The 8,806-nt window shown below is 39.6% G+C and overlaps 1 long non-coding RNA gene across 1 annotated transcript; it reads right to left on the minus strand.

The window, feature by feature from the left end:
* Window positions 1-2,899: 2,899 nt before the first annotated feature.
* Window positions 2,900-7,536, minus strand: LOC137986738 (uncharacterized). Its single transcript, XR_011119973.1, has 3 exons — window positions 7,487-7,536; window positions 5,153-5,188; window positions 2,900-2,971 (listed from the first exon to the last, which is right to left on the minus strand). It is a non-coding gene; the product is annotated as an uncharacterized lncRNA (long non-coding RNA).
* Window positions 7,537-8,806: the final 1,270 nt, after the last annotated feature.

The following is an 8,806-nucleotide window of genomic DNA, read 5'->3' on the forward strand; positions in this document are numbered from 1 at the left end:
TCTCCATCTTTGATGTTTCCAACATCATGTTTGCTGTCAGTCCCAATTTAAGTCCTAATTCAGTCAGCTATTGCAAATCCCCACTGTTAGCGGTTAAATCCACACTGTCCATGGCTACTTTAAGTGAAAAACCGTATGGTTGCCCCTGAATATCAAAATCGTGTTGGTACAGTTGACACGTCCCAATGCCTGCGGCTAAGTGTGTGTCAACACAGGTTGTTTTTGTAGCACAAACACTTCTGCAGCTGTTGTGAGTGTGTGTGTGTCATGTTTTTTGGACACGAAGCCGACAAACCAAAAATACAAAAAAAAACATGAGGTGAACAACTCTTGAAATTTCATGTCTATTTTCGCAGACATATGTTTCTTCTAGTTTACCGTTTTTGTAGAAATAACTGGTTGTAGTGTGGAAAAAAAAACACCCAGTTGGGAATGGTTTGAATGAATCCCTTAAAACGGTGATTTGGATTGATTTGGGGGATGGGTTATGGTATTTTATCATGTGTCTTTCTGGGGAGTGGTATAACCACCCTTGTTTGAAAAATAATGAATTATTCACTTGGATCACTTGGTGATGGTGGCATTCCCACTGAATTTAAAAATACAAGTCATGTTCCAGTCACCAACCAACAACCGCTACCATCTGAAAGACGTTTTACAATACCTATGTTTAAATCACTATATGTTCCATGGGGAAACTCACGAACTTTCATTGGCCATGGGGGAAGGAAAACCCCCATCGCCGATGTTCCAGAATCGGACTCTGGGAGTCTGAGGCCTTTCGGCACCTCCCAGGCTCGTAAGTCATAGCAGACCATGACGCGGCCCACGGCGGGAGATGTTTTTTGTTGGTTGGGATGAAGTCAAGAAGAAAATGCTGGGAAGAAAAACAAGCACCATCTGCCATTAAATTGAAGAAGACGAACATGCTGGAATGGAATGATCTGCACAGAAGATGTTCAAGATGTATCGAACTGGGTAACCTAGAATAATTCACTAACCTGAATATTTCGGTCCTTAAGAGGAGATTATTTCCCATCCAAAAAAAATGATTTCCCAGGCTCGTGGAAAAACAGTGAGTCGTGCTAAAAATTTACCCAGCTCCTTATATAGGAGATTAGATCTAATTATGAGAAATAAATCATCTGGTGATCCTATCATCAACATGATCATCTAAGGATCAGAGTATGATTATAAATTATAATAGATCCAATACTATCATGATCTATAAGGATCTAACATGATATTATCTCTGATCATCGGTATAGATCTATGATAATAGTAGTATTGTAGTGATTCAATAGTATCCAATGATCATACTTATTTCCAGTGAGAAATCATGGAACCACCAACCACCGGCCGAAAAAAAGGATGGAGCCGTCTCCGCCATCCTGAGGGATTTCCAAAACCCACGGCTGAAGAATCAACAGCTGATGGTCACAAAATCATGGAAATCCCAGAGAATCCCTAGATATACAGTGCATATATATATATATATATATGTACGTTATATATACATATATGTATATATATATATAGATGTATATATATATATTATGTAAATATATATGTATATATATATATATATGGATATATATATATGGATATATATATATATATGTAAATACATATATATATATATACGTGTGTATATATATATATATATATCTGCTATGTATATATATATATATATGTATGTATGTAGGTTTGTTGGGCCCTTCAAAGTAGTGATAAGATGTGATGAGTACAACTAAGACTTACCCTCCGGTAATCAAACATGGCGTGCTGGAAAATGGACCATTCCTCAATGTGATTTTCCTAGCTAGAAACCTCCATTCAGTTCGGGGATTTTCCAGCCAGCCATGTTTGATTACCGGAGGGTATACACATTACAGTACATGACCTTGCGGTACGGTGTGTTACCTTACCGTTACGTGACTTGATGTGACGTGACCTGGCCTCACAGTATTAACATTACATTACATCACATACCATATACTACCACACAGACCATACACTCCATACTACCCAACATACATATATATATATATATATATATAAGTACATGTATATATATATATGTAGATACATATTACTGTACATGTATGCATACATTACATACATTACATACATTATGTGCAATACATATACATTAACCACATGACATTATGTTTCATAATCACATTATATTGAATTAAGTTACATTACACTACATACATACCGTACCGTACCTACTGTACCTATCTGTACCTGCCGTACCTACCGTACCGTACCATACCGTACCTTACATTACATTTCATTACATTACACTACATTACATATCATGACATTACATTGAATTACATTCATACATACATAAAAGATCTTATATGATCATGTCCAAGCAGTATGATAATATCATATATCCATATATCAGGTCAAATGTCCGCAATATTGGATTAATCATGATTGCAATCATGATTCATCCCATTCCCCATTCATATTAAACATCCTTTTGATCTAATTGTAATTATGGTGCCATTTCATTGTGATTTCATGTCCTACATCCACCATGGTGCCGGTTACACATCTGCACCTCTGAAAAGTATAAACCATTTTCTCAATACAGCATTAAAAAGGAGTTTTCGGGTAGGATACAACTGCCGGTGTTTCAGGTTTTTCCATCCTAAACTCTGGGACTATCAATGGGTTGACTTAAGGGAAAATCTACAGGAAACCATAGATTTTCCCATGAAATATGGGATTTTCCTGTAATTTTTCCCTTAAACCAATCAATTGAGATTCTCCATGGGATTACCCAAATAAATCCACTATTAATCACTATAAATCACTATTAATCACTATAAATCACTGTTAACCATGGGATGATCCATGGGATTACCCAACATCTCCACTTCACCACCTCAGCTCTCCACGTTGCTTGGGAGCTTGTCGGTGGGATCAACTCACCAGCTTCGAGGCTTTCATGGGCCTTGGTGGAAGGCCAGTGGAGTGGATGTCCGAAAAAAAAAATTGGGGGACATGGGTCCAACTATCAACAAATGGAGGTCTTTGTTTATGGCAGTCTCTATTTCGATTCGATCCATAAAAATGAATTGGTTTAGACATGTTTAGACTGTTTATAAGAGTCTTGAAAGAAAAACAATGCGTTTACGCCCGTTTACACCACCAAATCTGCCGTTTCTTTCCATTGTTTTCGAGTGACCACAATGTCGACAATTCTGGGTGCAGTGAATCCGTGAGGGACCGGTGGTCATGAGCCCGTTGGGAGCACCTCTGTGGGCCTTCTGGGGGCGGATTCACACCTAATACCAAAATGATACATACCAAGTTACTATACAATCCCACAGGGCTGAAAAACAACCCCTTTCAACTTGACCATTGACTCTCACATCACATGATCGCTTTATGTCTGCGACGCATTTCAATATTTTTCAATCATAGGACCTCTCATGTAGATATGTCTGCATCAACCTATAGGTCTTTGCTGAAGGGATTATCTGGGTAAATTATAATAATTCGTAGGTCGTTGGGTCGATTTATTTATTTCGAAATTGAAATAAGGGTTAGGTCGCAAGAAATATCAAATTATTTTAGGTCGTTAGGTCGTTGGAAATGGTAAACTAATCATGTAGACTGAAGAACACATGGCACCATGGGCAATGAAAATCTTTCGCAAATGGAGGTGCAAACGGGAAGATCGTGGCGAAACGCCGCTACACATCGGCATTTCAATGGAAATCAATGAGGTCAACTGATGTTGGGTCCCAACAACATGAGAAAGGCTTGCAATCTGGTGGCCTCATGTCACTCCGTGTCAAGTTTCTCAAAAACGTCCTTTTTGGACTTTTTGGCCCGCGAAAAGCTCAAAAACGACGTTGTTTGAGAAAATTCCCCAGGGGGAATCGAGCCTGGCCAAGTTTCTCAAAAACCTCCTTTTTTGGACTTTTTGGCCCGCGAAAAGCTCAAAAACGACGTTGTTTGAGAAAATTCCCCAGGGGGAATCGAGCCTGGCCAAGTTTCTCAAAAACGTCCTTTTTGGACTTTTTGGCCCGCGAAAAGCTCAAAACGAGTTTTTGAGAAAAGTCCGAAAGCGGGAATCGAGCCTTGCCAAGTTTCTCAAAAACCTCCTTTTTGGACTTTTTGGCCCGCGAAAAGCTCAAAAACGACGTTGTTTGAGAAAAATCCGCAGGGGAATCGAGCCTTGCCAAGTTTCTCAAAAACATCCTTTTTGGACTTTTTGGCCCGCGAAAAGCTCAAAAACGACGTTTTTGAGAAAAATCCGCAGGGGGAATCGAGCCCGGCCAAGTTTCTCAAAAACGTCCTTTTTGGACTTTTTGGCCCGCGAAAAGCTCAAAAACGACGTTTTTGAGAAAAATCCGCAGGGGGAATCGAGCCTGGCCAAGTTTCTCAAAAACCTCCTTTTTTGGACTTTTTGGCCCGCGAAAAGCTCAAAAACGACGTTGTTTGAGAAAATTCCCCAGGGGGAATCGAGCCTTGCCAAGTTTCTCAAAAACCTCCTTTTTTGGACTTTTTGGCCCGCGAAAAGCTCAAAAACGACGTTGTTTGAGAAAATTTCCTCGGACGATCTAGCCCCAATGTACTCGTTTGTACAGAAGCTCTCCCCGGTGGCGAGCAAGCACGGACTGGAGCCTGCAACCCCTAAATCTGATGTTTTTGAGAAACCTTCGGATTTCAACCTCATGACATGCTTATTTCGGGGGGTTTAGGTCGAATTCTGCAGTGACGTCGCGTGAGGTCGTTATAATTTAGCAAGGATTATGTATCGCACGTTTCAATCTTATTTCTGGAGGTCACCAATTTAGAGATCTTTTGGGAAATTAACATTTATAAAATCTAGCTGAGCCATGGGAAACACACGTACATACCAGTATAAACGCTGTTTTGGCCAAAGTTTGACCTCTCAGAGTCATTATCCTCCTCCTCACCATGATGATGATGATGATGATGATCATGATGATGATGATGATGATGATGATGATGATGATGATCATGATGATGATGATGATGATGATGATGATGATGATGATGATGATGATGATGATGATGATGATGATGATGATGATGATGACGATGACGACTTCATTATCAGAAGCAGCACCACAACCACCCCATGTGTTGAGATCCCTACTTCATCCTCTCGCTCCGCAGGTATCAGCCGATCAGCCTGTGGGTCACAAGTGAGGTACCTTTATGGGTCCACAATACTGCAACTTCAAGGAGGGGTGAAATTTCTGGGGGTCATTATTGACAGTTCTTGACATGATCTTTCATAAATTACCTGGTTTGGAGTTAACTTGGTACTGCTGGCAAGTTGTTTTAGTCTACAACCAGAACGTGTATGAAAATTGCATTTGCCACATGTAGCGCTGAGAGGAAGAGGCAACAGAGTCAGATCGCCCATGTCCATTCACCCTGCAAATATCGCAGAGGCGGTGTATATGTTAATATTCATTATATAAATACACATAATTGATATATATATATATATGTGTAGTAGATATGTATACATACATACAATATCTATATATCTATATATATATATATGTATGTATGTCTGTATGTCTGTCTGTCTGTATGTCTGTCTGTCTGTCTGTCTGTCTGTCTGTGTGTGTGTGTGTGTCTGTGTCTGTGTCTGTGTCTGTGTCTGTGTCTGTGTCTGTGTCTGTGTCTGTGTCTGTGTCTGTGTCTGTGTCTGTGTCTGTGTCTGTGTCTGTGTCTGTGTCTGTGTCTGTGTCTGTGTGTATGTATGTATGTATGTATGTATGTATGTATGTATGTATGTATGTATGTATGTATGTATGTATGTAGGTAGGTAGGTAGGTAGGTAGGTAGGTATGTAGGTATGTAGGTATGTAGGTATGTAGGTATGTAGGTATGTAGGTATGTAGGTATGTAGGTATGTAGGTATGTAGGTATGTAGGTATGTAGGTATGTAGGTATGTAGGTATGTAGGTATGTAGGTATGTAGGTATGTAGGTATGTAGGTATGTAGGTATGTAGGTATGTAGGTATGTAGGTATGTAGGTATGTAGGTATGTAGGTATGTAGGTATGTATGTATGCATGTATGCATGTATGCATGTATGCATGTATGCATGTATGCATGTATGCATGTATGCATGTATGCATGTATGCATGTATGCATGTATGCATGTATGCATGTATGCATGTATGCATGTATGCATGTATGCATGTATGTATGTATGTATGTATGGATAATATAACTTTAGGAATTGGATCAGGGATGTTTTTGCAGGGAACTGCAAGGTTCGGGCAATAAAAAAACTAAAACAGTTGACTGCGTATCTTCTGCCTGAAACAAACACGGGTGAATGTAATGTTTGAAAACAGATTTCCCATGTTTCGTGCTTGCATGCCCAATGTGTTCCACTAATCTCCATATTTAGTGATGTATGCCAGATGGTGCCCGGCACGCGCCGGAGCGGAGATATAGGAACCAGTTCGCTGACAGGATTTCTTGGTGATTTGGAAAGAAGTGAATTAAAATGATGAAATGAAATGCATGAATGCATGAAATGAAACGCCATGAATGAATTAGTAAAGGAAGGAAGGAAGGAAGGAAGGAAGGAAGGAAGGATGGAAGGAAGGAAGGAAGGAAGGAAGGAAGGAAGGAAGGAACGAATAACAAAATAAATAAATAAAGACATAATGAATGAAATAAAATGACATGACATGAAATGAATTGAAATGAGATAAAACCGGACGAAACGAAACCAAACAAATAACTGAATTAATAAAATAATACATAAATAGGTGAATGAACCAATGAACCAATAAATCGTTTATAAAGATTGATATACAATGATACAGGGATGATGTATTTTACATTCCAGTCCCAATTTTGAATTTTTGCATAGTATTTGTCTGCTTCACACGTTGCACGTTGTCGAAATCCTCCATTGAGCTCAGGGATTTCCATGGCCAGCCACGAGTTTCCACTCCGGGGGATATCTGAATGTCCCCACTAAATATCACAATTTCGGTTGACTCCGCACACGCACAGTTCTCCGTTGCAAAACATGATTTAAATTGGATGAAGTAACGTAACTAAGGTGAAGATGATGTCGATCGAATGAGGTTCATGTTCAGCCACGACTTTTACCTGGCTAGAGTGTCATCACAATGCATGCCCTAAAGTGGACCTCCGGAAACCATTCATTTTTCAATAGGATTTTCGATTGTGAACCATTCATTTTAGTACTTTGAAATGAATAAGCCCTAACTTCTTAAATTAGAGGGCCTCCGAAGTGATAATCTGCCTTCAAAATGGTAATACCCTCTGGTTAAACAAACATAGCTATACGAAAATCACCATTTTCGATGGGAAAATCCACTATAAATGCTTATTTTCTATAGCTATGTTAGTCATAACCAGAGGGTAATGGTACCAAAGCCCACTCAAGGGGCGCTCAGCTCCAAGCTCCCAGGTGTCGCCAAGAAACCGTCGCGGTGGCCTGTGAGAGAAGAGCATCCATCTGGTGGATGATTTGCCTGAAGCAAAGGCTGGTTTCAATGGGACCGCAATACCTGGCTGGTGATGATTTATGTATCTGGATTGTGATGATTTATGTATGATTCTTGGTGGAGAGATCTACAAAGTTCGAGCAACATGAATAGTTTCAACAACCATTCATATATGTCACGAGGTATTTCATTGGTAGAATCATTGCAATGATGTCAAATGGATAGTCAAAATGGGAAATTGCATTCTGTTTGATTTTGGATGAAAGAAAAAAATATGCAATGGGTAATTTATGACAATTGTCATCAAGCTTAGCAACTATATGAGGCATTACAGCATCATCTTTACGAATGGAGCTGAGAAGAATTTCTCGCTGAGGCTGACTCCGATAGGACATCATCACACCCAGCATGGATTCAAGCCTCGGCTTAAAAGCAGCAGTGAAGCAGATTGCATGTTGAAAAGTTCATGGATATGTCACCCTCTGGTAATTTAACATGGCTATAGAAATCACTAATTTCAATGGTAAAATCCACTATAAAATTGCCATTTTCCATAGCTATGTTTGTTTACCAGAGGGTAAGAATAATATGGAGATCTATATTAATGACCTAAGAACCAAAACCATGAATGAGGACTTCATTTCAACCACATTCTGATTTAATCATGTTTAATCAAACAAGAACTGATTTCTAGTCAAGAAAACTTGGAGTTGTAGTTCACACACATCAAGAAGTACAGCGTTGGGGATGGGTCCTGAGGTCATGGCACATGCTGATCAACATATCTCGTCCATGTTTGTTTCGCTGATGCCATTCTCTCGCCAATACTGTATCTGTACACATCAAATTTGAGAATTAACAAATTTGATAGACTATTATACATGGTTGGGAAACTCTAAGTAGCTCCTTGGCTCCCCATTGAATAGGGAATATATAGGGAATATGGATACCCCAAACGCTCCAAATCGCTCCCTCCTAACCACTGGATCTTTTGCTCCCAATGTGTTTTGACGAGATTCTTAAATTGAATCCATAGATTCCAAATACCAATAAATTTGATAGAATCCCAATTATATATATATATATACACTTCAACTTTGAGAGCTTTAATTCTGGTGCTGAACTCCGCTCCATTGAGACCTCTCTGAGACCCGAAACCCTGACGGTCCTCAGCCTGTGGATTCTCCAAGGCGCGGGTGTCCTGGTTGATGAACCAATCACGGTGGCTTTGGCTTCGGGAGATACTGGGAACCTACCATGGTTTAGAGACCCGGATGCTCCATGTATGGCAAAATAAA

This window comes from Montipora foliosa, unplaced genomic scaffold (assembly GCF_036669935.1).
Source record: "Montipora foliosa isolate CH-2021 unplaced genomic scaffold, ASM3666993v2 scaffold_289, whole genome shotgun sequence".
Lineage (NCBI taxonomy): Eukaryota > Metazoa > Cnidaria > Anthozoa > Scleractinia > Acroporidae > Montipora > Montipora foliosa.